Here is a 16,060-nt window from a genome sequence, read left to right on the forward strand (position 1 = left end):
AAAAACAATTTTTTTAGATGAGTATGATTCTGGGCACTGGGGTGGCTAATCAGTTAAGCGTTTATCTCCTGATTTCCACTCTGGTCATGATCTCAGGCTTGTGAGATTGAGCCCTGCCTTGGGCTCCATGCTTTGTGAGTGGGGAGTCTGCTAGAGATTCTCTCTCTCCTCCCTTTGCCCCTCTCCCCTGCTTGCATGTGCAGGTGCTCTTTCTCTCTCAAATAAATAAATCTTTAAAAAATAGATGAAGGAGAGGAGAAGTGAGTTGGGGGGAAATCAGAGGGGGAGTTGAGCCATGAGAGACTGTGGACTCTGAGAAACAAACTGAGGGTTATGGAGGGGAGGGACGTGGGGGAATGGGTGAGCCTTGTGGTGGGTTTTAAGGAGGGCACGTATTGCATGCATCACTGGGTGTGGTGCATAAACAATGAATCTTGGAACATTGACACAATTAAATTAAATTAAAAATAAATAGATGCATATGGTTCTACGTGGTTGGACTCAGAGTGTAATTTAGTCTGTTTTTGAAAAGGATAAGCCGTTTTTCTCCAAGTACACTTATTTATTGATTGAACATCCCTTCTGTCTATATTTCACGTCTGTTTCCCCCTTAATAATTACAAGCCTATGTTTCTCAGTCTAATAACTCACACAGGGACAAACTCTAGTCACTGCTATTTTGAAAATGATTATTGTTATATATATATATATATATTATATGTATAAATATGGCTGCAACAATGTAAGTTGTGCTTTTTCTTGGTGCTTTTTATTTTTATTTTCCTCATCCTTTGAGCAGGCTAAGCTGTACAAGCTTAATATTGACTCTTATTGAGTCTTCTTTCCCATCCTGCAAGATGGCCAGTGAAAAAGCTGAGAAGCCAGATACTAAGGAGAAGAAACCTGAAGCCAAGAAGCCTATGCTGGTGGCAAGGTTAAGGAGGGTAAGCTCAAGGCTAAAATGCCAAAGAAGGGGAAGCCCCACTGCAGCAGAAACCCTGTCTATTCAGAGGAATTAGCAGATAATCCCCATCAATTATGCACTCTAGAAAGACCATGTACAAGAGGAAGTATTCAACAGCTAAATCCAGGGTTGAAAAGAAGAAAGAGAAGGTTCTTGTTACTATCACAAAACCAGTTCATTGTGATAAGAAATGGCATTAGCGTAGTTAAACTTCCCCTAAATGCCTACGTATTACCCTACTGAAGATGTACCCTGAAACTGTTGAGCCATGGCAAAAAACCTTTCAGTCAGCATGTGAGAAAACTTTGAACTAGCCTCACTCCTGGCCATTTTGATAGTCCTCACTGGGTGCCACAAAGGCAAGATTGTGCTTTTCCTGAAGCAACGGAGCCATGGCTTGTTACTTGTGACTGGATGTCTGGCCCTCAATTGAGTTCCTCTACATAGAATACTCCAAAATTTCATCATTGCCACCTCCACCAAAATTGATACCAGCAATATGAAAAATCCCAAAACATCTCACTGATACTTATTTCAAGAAGAAGAGGACTTGTAAACCCAGACACCAGGAAGGTGAGATCTTCAACACTGAAAAGGAGAAATATGAGAGTACAGAACAGTGCAAGGTTGATCAGGAAGCTGTGAACTTACAAATTCTGTCAGTAGTCAAAGCTGTTCTTCAGCTATAGGGCTACCTCTGCTCTGTGTTTTCTTCCACAAATGGAATTAATCCTCACAAATTAGTGTTCTAAATTTCTTACAAGAAACCACAATTTGTATGGAGTCACAAAAAACCCCAAATAGCTAAAGCAATTCTGAAAAAAGAAAAACAAAACTGGAGGCATCATGATTCCAGATTTCAAGCTCTATTATAAAACTGCAGTCATCAAGACAGTATGGTATGGTATTGGCAAAAAGAGACACAAAGATCAGTGGAATAGAAAAAAGAATCCAGAAATGAACCCACAACTATATGGCCAACTAATCTTCAACAAAGCAGAAAAGAATTTCCAATGGAAAAATGACAGTCTCTTCAACAAATGGTGTTGGGAAAACTGGAGAGCCACATGCAGAAGACTGAAGCTGAACCACTTTCTTACACCATGCAAAAAAAGAAATAAAAAATGGATGACAGACCTAAATGTGAGACAGGAAACCATCAAATCCAGGAGGAGATCACAGGCGCAAACCTCTTTGACCTTGGCTATAGCACTTCTTACTAGACACATCTCTAGAGGCAAGGGAAACAGAAGCAAAAATGAACTATTGGGACTTCATCAAGATAAAAAGCTTCTGCACAGTGAAGAAACAATCAATAAAACTAAAAGGGAGACTACGGAATGGGAGAACATATTTGCAAACAACCTATCTGGTAAAAGGTTAATATCCAAAGTCAATAAAGAACACTTCAAACTCAACACCCAAAAAAACCAAATAATCCAGTTAAGAAATGGGCAGCAAACATGAAGAGACACCTTCCAAAGAAGACACCCAGATGACTAACAGACAAATAAAAAGATGCTCAACATCACTGAAATACCAATCAAAATCACAATGAGATACTACCCCACACCGTCAGAATGGCTAAAAATAACAACACAAGAAACAACAGGTGTTGGTGAGGTTGCAGAGAAAAGGGAAACCTTGTGAAGTGTTAGTGCAGCCACTCTGGAGAACAGTATGGAGGTGTCTCAAAAAGTTCAAAATAGAACTACTGTATAATCTAGCAATTGTACTACTAGGTATTTACCCAAAGGATACAAAAATACAGATTCAAAGGGGTACATGCATCCTGATGTTTATAGCAGCAAGGTCAACAATAGCCAAACTAGAGAGAGCCCACATGTCCATCAACTGATGAATGAATAAAGAAGATGTGATATATACATATATATGTATATATGTAACATTATATATTTATTAATAATATATATATGTATTACTCAGTCAACAAAAAATTGAAATCTTGCCATTTGCAATGACATGGATGGAGCTAAAGTGTATTATATTAAGTGAGATAGTCAAAGACAAATACCATATGATCTCACTCATATGTGGAATTTTTAAAAAAAGATTTATTTGTTTATTTATTTGACAGACATAGATCACAAGTAGGCAGAGAGGCAGGCAGAGAGAGACGAGGAAGCAGGCTCCCTGCTGAGCAGAGAGCCCAATGTGGGGCTCGATCCCAGGACCCTGGGATCATGACCCGAGCCAAAGGCAGAGGCTTTAACACACTGAGCCACCCAGGTGCCCCTCATATGTGGAATTTAAGGAACAATACAGATGAACATGTGGGAAGTGGGAAAATAAAAAAGAGAGGGAAACAAACCATAAGAGACCCTCTTAACAATAGAGAACAAACTGAGGGTTGTTGGAGGGAGGTGGATAGGGGATGGGCTAAATGGGTGATAGGTATTAAACAGGGCACTTGTGAAGAGCACTGGGTGTTGTATGTAAGTGATGAATCACTGAATTCTTTTTTTATAAAAGATTTTATTTATTTATTTGAGAGAGAGAGAGAGAGCACAAGAATGGGGAGTGCCAGAGGGAAGAGCAGATTCCCTACTGAGCAGGGAACCTGATGCGGGACTCAATCCTGGGACTCCAGGATCATGACCTGAGCTGAAGGCAGTCATTTAACTGACTGAGTGACCCGGGTGCCCCAAATCACTGAATTTTAGTCCAGAAACCAATATTGCACTGTATGTCAACTAACTAACATTTAAAATAAATAAATATTTTTCAAAGAACCTAATTAAATAACTGACCCATTAAAAATATTGATTCTTAAAAAAATATTTAAAAATATTGATTCTTATCACTGAGAATGTCAGGATTAGTAAGAGTGGTCTACATGATGAAAATGAAAGTCATGGTAAATTGTTGCACATATCAATTGACTTCCAGTTAACTATACAACACCACATAGCCACATTTTAGCTGTGCCGAAGGGAGAAAAGCCTAAGTACATGATTATAGTCTTATTGAGAAAGATACCAGTCTTTAGGGTAAGATCAGAATTTTTTCTCCAAAACATATATATATGGGAAACTTAGGCCTAACAGTGAGATATTCATACAGTCTGAAATCTGCAAGCAAACAGAGGCTATCAATTTGACCTTCTACCTGAACCCTTGTCTATTCTCTTCTCTCAGTGTTTGGGATACCAATCTGCTGAGATATTCAGTATGACTTTACAATTCCTCATCCACCTAAATTTAATCTCTGAGGACAGCAAGATCTGTTCAGCAACCTTTAACCACCTGGAGGTCCACTTTCAAGTGTAGCTGAGGGAAGAGATTTTCTGCTGATATATACATGTATGTAGTTTTATATATTAAAATAAAAAGCATAGGAGAAAATGAGGGAACTTTGCTTTTGCATTTAAATCAATTTTTCCTTAAAGGCTAGAGCAATTGTCACACTTTCTTTTCTACCTAAAGGGTGTAGACTGCCCTAATCACTAACACAACCACCTAAAACCACACCAGTTTTCTGTGAGGAGGAATGAGCTTTTACTAAGAAGTTTCCCAAAGTGTCCTAGTGTGCTTTCTCTATAAGCTCAAGTCTAGAGGAAGTCAACTAAAACAAGGACCTTCTGATTCCTGGCTATTTTTAAATTCCATTTTCAGTTGAATGAGGATTCAAGTGAATGTTAATCCTCCTTTCCTCTCTTTCTGCCTTCCTTTTTTCTTTTTTTAAAAATTTTTAGACTTTTATTTATTTTTTCAGTTTTTTTCTTATTTTCACCTCTTTATTTATTTATTTATTTTTCAGCGTAACAGTATTCATTGTTTTTGCACCACACCCAGTGCTCCATGCAATCCATGCCCTCTCCAATACCCACCACCTGGTTCCCCCAACCACCCACCCCCCCACCCCTTCAAAACCCTCAGATTGTTTTTCAGAGTCCATAGTCTCTCGTGGTTCCCCTCCCCTTCCAATTTCCCTCAATTCCCTTCTCCTCTCTAACTCCCCTTGTCCTCCATGCTATTTGTTATGCTCCACAAATCAGTGAAACCATATGATAATTGACTCTCTCTGCTTGACTTATTTCACTCAGCATAATTTCTTCCAGTCCTGTGCATGTTGCTACAAAAGTTGGGTATTCCTCCTTTCTGATGGAGGCATAATACTCCATAGTGTATATGGACCACATCTTCCTTATCCATTCGTCCATGAAGGGCATCTTGGTTCTTTCCACAGTTTGGTGACCGTGGCCATTGCTGCTATAAACATTCCACCCCCAAACTACTAGAACTCATACAGCAATTCAGTAACGTGGCAGGATACAAAGTCAACGTACAGAAATCACTGGCTTTCTTATACACTAACAATGAAAATACAGAAAGGGAAATTAGAGAATTGATTCCATTTACTTATAGCACAAAGAACCATAAGATACCTGGGAATAACCCAACCAAAGAGGTAAAGGAACTGTACTCGAGGAACTACAGAACACTCATTAAAGAAATTGAAGAAGACACAAAAAGATGGAAGACCATTCCATGCTCTTGGATCGGAAGAATAAACATTGTTAAAATGTCTATACTGCCTAGAGCAATCTATACTTTTAATGCCATTCCAATCAAAATTCCACCGGTATTTTTCAAAGAGCTAGAGCAAATAATCCTAAAATTTGTATGGAATCAGAAGAGACCCTGAATCACTAAGGAAATGTTGAAAAACAAAAATAAAACTGGGGGCATCACGTTACCTGATTTCAAGCTTTACTCCAAAGCTGTGATCACCAAGACAGCATGGTACTGGCATCAAAACAGACACATAGACCAGTGGAACAGAGTAGAGAGCCCAGACATGGACCCTCAACTCTATGGTCCGTTAATCTTCGACAAAACAGGAAAAAATATACAGTGGAAAAAAGACAGTCTCTTCAATAAATGGTGCTGGGAATACTGGACAGCTATATGCAGAAGAATGAAACTTGACCATTCTCTTACACCATACACAAGGATAAACTCAAAATGGATAAAAGATCTCAACGTGAGACAGGAATCCATCAGAATCCTAGAGGAGAATATAGGCAGTAACCTCTTCGATATCAGCCACAGCAACTTCTTGCAAGATATGTCTCCAAAGGCAAAGGAAACAAAAGCAAAGATGAACTTCTGGGATTTCATCAAGATCAAAAGTTTCTGCACAGCAAAGGAAACAGTCAAAAAAACAAAGAGGCAACCCATGGAATGGGAGAAGATATTTGCAAATGACAGTACAGACAAAAGGTTGATATCCAGGATCTATAAAGAACTCCTCAAACTCAACACACACAAAACAGACAATCATATAAAAAAATGGGCAGAAGATATGAACAGACACTTCTCCGATGAAGACATACAAATGGCTAGCAGACCCATGAAAAATGTTCATCATCACTAGCCATCAGGGAAATTCAAATTAAAACCACATTGAGATATCACCTTACACCACTTAGAATGGCCAAAATTAGCAAGACAGGAAACAACAAGTGTTGGAGAGGATGTGGAGAAAGGGGAACCCTCTTACACTGTTGGTGGGAATGCAAGTTGGTACAGCCAATTTGGAGAACAGTGTGGAGATTCCTTAAGAAATTAAAAATAGAACTTCCCTATGACCCTGCCATTGCACTACTGGGTATTTACCCCAAAGATACAGATGTAGTGAAAAGAAGGGCCTTTTTTCTTTTTTGATTCCACATACACACGTCTAAAAATTACAAAAGAGCTTCTATGTTGAAAAATATTCAAATGTTATAGAAGCGAAGTTTCACCATCCCCCCTATTTTTGATTGCCACAATAAGTTTGGTTAATATCCATCACATCACACAGTTACATTTTTGTGTGTGTCTGTGATGAGAACTTTTAAGATGTACTCTGTTAGCAACTTTCAAATATACAATACAGTGTTAACTATAGTCTTCATGCTATACATGACATTCCCAAAACTTATTTATCTTATAACTGGAAGTTTGTACCCTTTGACTCCCTTCACCCATTTCCCCCACCCTTATCCCCCACTTCTGGCAACCACCAATCTGTTCTCTATTTAATCCCACTCTTCAGAGGTAACAGTTGTTAACAGATTGGTATAAATTAAGAATTTTAATATGCATACATAAACATATACAATCAGATCTATAAATTATATTGATTCATAAAAATTGTATGATATTTTGTATACTTTTCTATGTTTTCTTATTTATCAATATGTCATGACTACTTTTCTACATAAATACTTATAGATTTCCCTCATTGCATGATTCTGTAGTATCCCATTGTCAATCTATTTAACCAGTACCCATTAACAGAAATTTCATTTATTCTAGTTTTTTTCTCTATGAATTTATGCCACAACAAATATACTTGTACAACACAAAGGTTTTTTGGTAGCATAAATTATTAGAAATGGTAATCCTGGGTCAAAATGTCTACATATTTAAATGTTGATAGATTTTGTCAAATTTCCTTTTAAAAAGACTGCTCCAGTTTAAACTCTCACTACCAACATATAAGACAGCCCATTTCCTAGAACCCTTACCAATACCGTGTATTTTAATTCTTTAATTTTTTGCTGGTTTGAAAATTTCTTTTGCCCATTCCTTGTTGATTTAATGTATATTTCATTTACAGTTGGTGAGAGCTTCTTCCCATATTTTTGATGGCCATTTATGTCCTTTTGCAGGACCTATTTCCACCAGAAATTACAGAGGGAAAATAAGACAGCTTTTGTGGCAGGGCTCTGATAATGAGAAAGGTATGTCACCTATACTTACGCAGAAAAATAAAAAGATATGTTTCTTTTTATTAGAAGGACAAATATACTTTTTTAAATAATAAAGGTTGAAAGGAAAGTAGAATGCCTCACTCTGTAAAAGATACACAGATAGGCTTCATAGTATATTTCAGAGACACTAGAGAAATTGAACAGAGGAAAACATAGAAGAAATAAGGCTGCTGAGGAAACTGGCAGTATACTTCTAACCATTCATCTATTTGTTCATTAATTGAAAAACATTCAATAAATATTTTTGAGTACCTACAATATGCTAATCCCTGGTGGTGAAAAAGATCCTAGTCTCTGGAGTAAGATTGACTGGGTTTGAATTTTGACTCCATCTCTTACACTGTGATCTTAAGGACACAACTTAATGTCCTTGTGCTGCAGTTTCCTGATTGGTAAAATTGTTTATAATAAAAGTATGTACTATGTAGGAATGTTGAAAGGATTAAATGAGATTAATGCAAGTAAGGTTCTATGCACAGAGTGGGTACCTAACAAGAGTTATAGTTCCTGACAAATGGATTTTTGCTTCCAACCCAAAATCAACTCTGGAGATAGAAGCCAGAGGGAAGCATAGACTGCAGGGAAAATAACAACCACTACAACAATACCACTGTGAAAAGCCCTGGAGGTACTGAAAGTGGCCTTGTACTGATGTGTGTAAAAGGTAGATGGTTGTAGCCTGGTGCAAGGAACGGCCAGAGGCATTGGTGATGGGATAGGGCATAACACAACTTCTATATTATGCAACCATCAGAAAGGATGAATACCCAACTTTTGTATCAACATGAATGGGACTGGAGGAGATTATGCTGAGTGAAATAAGTCAAGCAGAGAAAGTCAATTATCATATGGTTTAGCTTACTTGTGGAGCATAAGGAATAACATGGAAGACGTTAGGAGAAGGAAAGAAAAAGTGAAATCAGGGGAAATTGGAGGGGGACATGAAAGATGAGAGACTGTGGATTCTAGGAAACATACTGAGGGTTATGGAGGGGAGGGATGTGGGGGTAATGGGTGAGCCTGGTGGTGGGTTTTAAGGAGGGCACGTATTGCATGGAGCACTGGCTGTGGTGCATAAACAATGAATCTTGGAACACTGAAAAAAATAAAGTTAAGATGTTAAAAAAAAATGAACACAACTTCTAGAGCCCTATTTCTTCTGCTCCCTTGTGTAACCTTAGTATAATTACTGCTTATCTCATTCATTGCAGAAACCCAAGGCAATAGCCCAAATAGCCTGTGTCAACAGGCTATGAGTAGATGGGCAATGCAAAAGTCTTAACTGGTGTGAGTTGATGAGCATAAGGATGGACTAACAGGTTGTCCTCTGACATTCATTCCTCCACTTGCCCACCCCCCCACCACAAACTTAGATCTGTTGGTTTGCAACTCAAGGTGACTGACCAGACAAGTTGCCTCATAAGATGTGAAGGATATAGGAGTAACAGTAGTTCTGTGGTATCTGGGACTCTTGCCTGGACTAGACTAGGGCCTGGTCTTTGGCCCTTTTTTGATATACATTTATTAGATACAGTAGATGATACCCCCAGGAAACAAGAATAAGCATACCTAGACTTCTAAGAAGGATGAATGAAAACTATAGAAAAGGACAACAATTTGAAAATATATACCATTCAATGCAGAATTATTGGAATGGATGGGCTAATAATTTAAAATATACAAAGTAAATATAGTTAAAGATTTAAGGTAATAAGTAATATGAAATAAAATAAGATAATTTAAAGGATCAATGAAAAATATTAGCCATAAAATATATATTGATCTACATATTTACCATTTCTGACACTCTTTATTCCTTTGTATGACCTCATTCTCCATTTCATAACATTTTACTTCAGCCTAAAAATATTCCCTTATCATTTCTTTTCAAATATATTTTTATTTAGAATAGATTCAGATTTATAAAAAGTTGCAAAGAGAGTATGGAGAATTTACATATACCTTGCATTCTGTTTCCCCTACTGTTAACATTTTATATCAGTTTGGTACATTTGTCACAACTAATAAACTAATATTGATACATTATTGATAATTAAAGTTTATACTTTTTTTATTTCCTTAGTTTTTAATCTAATGCTTTTTTTTCATTCCCAGAAACACATCCAAGCTACCACATTACATTTAGCTATCATGTCTTTTAGGTCCCTCTTGGTTGTGATTGTTTCTCAGACTTCATTTTTTTGTTTGTTTGTCAAATGACTTTGACAGTTTTGAGGAATATTGGTCAGGTATTTTGTAGATTGTCCCCCATTTGAATTTGTATGGTGTTTTTCTCATGATTAGACTGGGTTATGTATTTTTGGGAGGAAGTCACAAAGTGCCCTTCTCGTCACATCATATCATGGGTACATGCTATCAGCATGATTTATCACTGATGATATGAACCTTGATTATCTGTCTCAGGTTGTGTTTGTTAGGTTTCTCCACTATAAAGTTATTCTTTCTCCTTTTTCCATACTGTTATCTTTAGAAGGAAGTTATTTTCTGCAGCCCAGCTTTGAAGAGTGGGGAATTATGCTTCACCTCTTTGATGGGAGACTACATAAATTACTTGGAATTCTTTTATATGCGAGGTTTATTATGGGTATATCATCATATATTTATTTATTTACTATATCTTTTACTTACACCAATATGGACTTATAGATATTTATTTTTTGTTTTGGGTTATAATCTAATACTACTTTATTTTCTTTCTCACATCACTTCAACTTTGGCCACTGGGAGCTCTTTCAATTGATTGCTGTGTCTCTTTGACATGACCTCATCATTTTTTTTAACACTTCCTTACTTTCTGGTATTACAAGATGCTCCAGGCTCATTCTGTCTATTTCCATTTTCAGCCTTAGAGTCTGTCATTTCTCCAAGGAGCCCTGGTTCCTTTTATTGCAGAATGATATTAGAAACCAAGAGTCTGGGTACTGGGTGTAGCATTTCTTTTTGTGCAGGTTTCCTGGTGACAAATTCTCTCAGCTTTTTTTTTTTTTTTTTTTGCCTGATAAAGTATTTATTTGGTCTTCATTTTTGGAGTCCCCCTGCCTTCGATATAGAATTCTTCTCTGGCCTATATTTATTCTGACAAGAAGTACTCATTTTTATCTTTATTCCTGAATATATAAGGTATTCTTTTACTTCCTCCAGCTGCATTTAGGAAACTTTTTTTTTCCTGTATCAATTATAGCATCTTGATTATTATGTGGCTATACATGGCTTTCTTTGGGCTTATGCTGCTTGGGTTTGTGGAATTTTTTTGAATCTGTGAACTCACAGTTATTATCAAATCAGAAAACTTTCAGCCATTATTTATTCAAATATTTTCTCTGAACCTCCATCTTGGGACTCTAATTACTTCTAGGTTAGACTACTTGATATTGACTCACATGTCACTGAGGCCTTGTTCATCTTTTTTCACTTTCCACCCCCTTCTTGTGCTTCAATTTGGATAGTTTCCACTGCTGCATCTAAAAATGTACTCATTTTCTATGGCATCTAATTTGCTGTCAATCCTACAGCAAATTTCCATTTCAAATATTATATTTTCACCTCTAATGCTTTCATTTGTTCTTTCTTATAGTTTCCATTTCTTTCCTCATTATGACAATATTTTCTTTAAACTTTGACCTTTCCTTTAACTTTTAATCTTACTACTTTAATAAATATTCTAAATTTTTTGTCTGCTAATTCCATCCTCTCTGTAATTTCTGTGTCTTTTTATGTAGTCTGATATTTCTCCTGGTTATGGGTCATATTTTCTTATGTCTTCACATGTATAATAGTTGCTTATTAGATGCTGGATATTGTGAATGTTTTGTTGTTGAGTGAGTGCGTGGATTTTACTGTTTTACTTTAAAGAATGTTGAGTTTTGTTTTGGGAGGTAGTTAAATCACTTCCAGATCAGCTTTAAGCTTTCAGGGCTTGTTTGTAAGTTTTGTTATGGCAGGCCTAGGATATCCTTACTATAGGGCTAGGTTAGCTCTACTACTAATATGTGATCATTCTGGGGTGTCTACTTATATGTCTGGGTACTCTACAACATTTCTCTGCTCTGGCTGGCTGGAGAGCAAACACTTAGACCTATATGAGCTCTGGGAATTGTCTACCTTACAGCTCCCCAGCAGTTGTTCTTTGCCTATTCTTACTGGAATTTCACACTCTGCATGCACAACTCAGCATATATCAAAGACTAAAGGGAATCCCTGTGCCAATTTCTATAGTTCTTCTTTGTATAGCTCTCCTCTCTAGTACTCTGCTCCACTAATTATAGCTGCCTCAGCCTCGTTGAATTTTGATCTCTGACCAAATCAGCAAGATCACTCTGTTCTGCTTAGGCTTCCCATCCCTATATTGTTGTCCAGAAATTGCTTCTAGGCAGCAAGCTGAGACAATCATAAAGATTACCTCATTTGTTTCTCTTTCAAAAATCACAGTCCTGCATTGCCTGTTGTCTATTGTCTGAAAAAAAATTGTCTCCTATATTTTGTTTAGTTTTCTAGTTATTTGTGGTAGGAGGGCAAGTCCAGTGATAGTTACTCTATCATGAATGTAAGTGGAAATTCTATTAATAAAAATGTAATAATTGAAATAAAAAATATGACTGATGGAATCAATACCAAGATAAATTTAGCTAAAGAACAAATTAGTGAGTTAAAGATAAAATTGAAGAACTTTCCCAGAAGGTAGTAGGAAAGGATAAAGAAATAGAAAATGTAAAAGAAAAGCTATAGGATATGGGAGATGAAAGTAAAATACCAACATCAAATAAAAGGAGTCCAAGAAATAGACAAAATAAAAAATAGGAAGAAGTAGCTACTTTAAGAAATAATGGAGATAAATTTTCTAGAATTGAAAAATAATGAAAGACTTCATGTAGTAGAGTCATGGAGTGTCAAATAGGAGAGAAAAGGAAAACCTATACTAGATACTCTATAATGAGCATTAAGAGCATCACAGAGAAAATTCCGAGTGTCCTGAAAGAACAAATAGTGCATCTACAAAGGATCAAAAATCAGGCTGATCTCAGGCTTTTCAATAACAGCATTCGTTGTAAGAAGAAAATGAAGTGTCATTGGGAAGATTAATAGGTGAGCGTCACAGAGAAAAAGCCTGGGAGGGAGGGGAAACCAGAAGAAGAACTAAATTAATTGGTAATTGATTAAAAGCCTTCACAGCTATAGTTTAATGGTACAAAAGTTCTTGTGCATGTCTTCCAGGACAGAAAATTAGGCATGACTTTCCCGCACTGGGTGATCTTTCTTCTCTGGAGTTGAAAAGAATAATTTCATCTTCCATTTGTATTACATTTTACACATTTAAAATTATATTAGTATTTACTACCACATTTGAACTTTTTTGGAACAGAAAGCTCAAGTGGTACTGTGTTCAAATAGCATTGTTTGCCTTATTGTATAGACTAGTAAGGGAAAACCCATTAAAGTCATGCCATGGATTGCTCAAAGAGCCAAACCTAAACCCCTACATCTCTAACTCCCATATTTATGCTGTTCCTTCAGCATAGTGAAGGAGCATGAAATCTCAGTTGAGCTTGGTGGATTGTGAACTAATTTGTCAAATGGAACTTGCTTGGCCCTTTTGGGAAGGAGTGGGCATTCTTAAATGAAAAGGTAATTGTGCCATCCATGAGAAGCCTGTATTTGGCTTGTGTACCATGATTGTCCTCAGCCCTGAGATATGATCCAATAATGAAAAAACATCTCTTTTCCCACTTGGAGTTCTTGTTAGTCATTTATGTGGATAAGGTTTTATTGGGATAATTATTGTGAATGCAGCACACATGAAGAGTGCTTCCAATTGCATTTTTAGAGCACAAATGTATGATAATGAATTTCATGGCCACTCATACAAATCTTGTCTTGAAAGCTACCAGTAGGAAAACATTACTGTCTTGTCAGAGAAATGACAGAGAGGAAGAAACCCTTCTTCTAATTTTTCCTTCCTAAATATGAAGTGTCTCTTTCCCATGGAGCTCATAGAGGCCTTTCATGTTGTCAGCTATACATAAGCATTCTTTTTACCAACTATGCTAAGGTTCTAAAAGTTCCAGTGAAGGAACAAAGAGATCATAATTTCTCAGAAGCTGACCGAAAACTACAATCTCAACACCTCCTAATTAGGAGGGGAATGGAATCATGAATGCAACAGTGTGTCAGCTCTGTAGCTAGTGTCCTCTTTGGTAGGGTGATGAGCTTCAGAGAGCCTGTTTCATCGATGTAGAATGTGGTCTCCTGCTTTGTGCTTATGCTTTCATTTGTGTCTCCATTTGAAAGATGTGCTCTGTGAGAATCTGGAAACCCCTGTCTTCACTAGACACACATACTCATACACATACACACACTCCCTCTCTAGCAGAACCCTCATGCTATGAAAGCACAGCCCTTGCATAGACCATTGAAAATTAAAGCAGAAATAAGGACGGATGGGGTCTGAACTGTATGTTAGGAAATTTCAGAGTCCTATGTATCAAAATTGTAAACAAAACAAATACAAAACCTGATCTAATAGGGAAATCTAAAATGGGAGTTCCAGAGTGCCCTTCCAAAGATTAGGAGCCACTCAACTTGCCCCTAGAAGAAGGGGCCCCAGAAGAACCCTACTCAGAAGAATGTTCCCACATAACTCCACCCAATCTCATTCAGAGAATAAATGCTCCAGAACATCCCAGAAGATGCCAAGGAAGATGGTGGCAATCAACTGTGAGATAGTGGGCACAAGACCCAAGGGGCATGTCAGTTCCTTGGCTTGACGTAGCATTGTCAGCTACCATGGAGATATGCTTTATGATGAGTACATTCTCCCCCTGCCCCCCACCCATTATTTTAGACTATGGACCAGATAGAGGGTCATCTGGAAGTAGTACATGATGAATGCCCTGAGCCAAATCTTAAAGATACTCACAGGGAAGACAGTGGGGGCATGCCACCCACAACTTCAAAGCCCTTCTTCAATACTTCCACTCCAAGTCTCTGACCCACAACTCCTTCCATATCTGCCCCCACCCCAACCAGAAGGCTGACTGCTTGAAGAATGTCATCATGCCTCTGTAATGTCTCACCAAGAAGCTTCTGAACCAGGACATGCAGACTGGGAAAAAGTGGACATTCTTCTGTGGAAGATGCTCAAGCCACCATGGAGCTGTACAGGTTGGCTGAAGTGAAATGGGAACAGCACCTGGCCCACAATTCCCCAAAAGACTAGCAGCAGTGGGGACACTGGTGATGTGGGGAGGCAGAGGGAGCATTGCACCCAGGAGAAACAGGGCTGTGGACCAGTGAACAGCTCTAACAGCTCCACTTCTTTGCAAGCTTGAGGTGTGAGGGAGAGATTGGCTCCACCCTAGACTTAATATCTGTTGAGATTTCACCTCAGGTATTGTTTTCTGTGTCTGATTAAGTATCCTATGGAAGCAGTAAGCCTCTATGTCAGACTCAGCCCTATACTGTTTACCTCTTAAATGGTGCCAAACACAGATCCCAGGGTGCTATGCTCCAGTCAGGCCTTTTGACTCTCAAGGGGCAGGGCATACTGGGAAATGTAGTTTCTCAAACTGCCTTATCAGTAGGGTGCCTGATGACTCATTTTATGCCTTTTGTTCTAAGTAATTAGCAGCATCTTTTCAGTCTCAAAAGTACCCTGGTTGGTTGATCACACTCTGCATCACAGACACTGCTTTTGCTCAGAGTCTCCACCTAATCTGTTTTGGGATATCACCTATTCTTCCCACCTTGACTTACAGAAGAACCATCCCTGGTAAGGTTCAGTTCTCCTTCAGGTTACAGTAAGGCAGTAAAGGTAAGAGAGCATGACTTGGAAATCAGCTTCTCTGGTTTAGGAAAACAGTCTGTTTCCTAAAGTAACAGAGGATTTATTTAATTTACATCCTACTTGGTAGGTTAAAAAAGAATTTAAAGTGTTTTCATGGTTTTTGGTCTTTTATTTTGCTAAACCAAACCTCTAAAAACTCAAATTATTCCCTTGATAAATTTTTATAATGGAAAATAAAGTGAAATAAAATAAAATAAAATGGAGCTCCTAATTTAAAAGGTAATTAAAGTAGACCAAAGAAAATGAGTCATATGCACAGGTGAGTCTGAAATTCTTTTAGGAATAACTAATTTATATGTTAATACCCTTTGCAATTTTAAGATTTGAATTTTATTCTGCTTTACACTTGCAGCAGTGTTTTTTATTTCAATCAGGACCCTTTGAGTATATATTTATTACTGGGGGATTTAGAAGAAAATGTAAAACTCTTGCAGAGTCTGGCTAGCACCAG

At 37.6% G+C, this 16,060-nt stretch overlaps 2 pseudogenes; both read left to right on the top strand.

Annotated features, from left to right (window-relative positions):
• Positions 1 to 857: 857 nt before the first annotated feature.
• LOC125092157 (60S ribosomal protein L6-like) lies at positions 858 to 1,716 on the top strand (annotated as a pseudogene).
• A 6,700-nt stretch (positions 1,717 to 8,416) lies between these two features.
• On the top strand, positions 8,417 to 14,982 carry LOC125091466 (interferon-stimulated 20 kDa exonuclease-like 2; annotated as a pseudogene).
• The last annotated feature ends 1,078 nt before the right edge of the window (positions 14,983 to 16,060 follow it).

This window comes from Lutra lutra, chromosome X (assembly GCF_902655055.1).
Source record: "Lutra lutra chromosome X, mLutLut1.2, whole genome shotgun sequence".
Taxonomy (NCBI): Eukaryota; Metazoa; Chordata; class Mammalia; order Carnivora; family Mustelidae; genus Lutra; species Lutra lutra.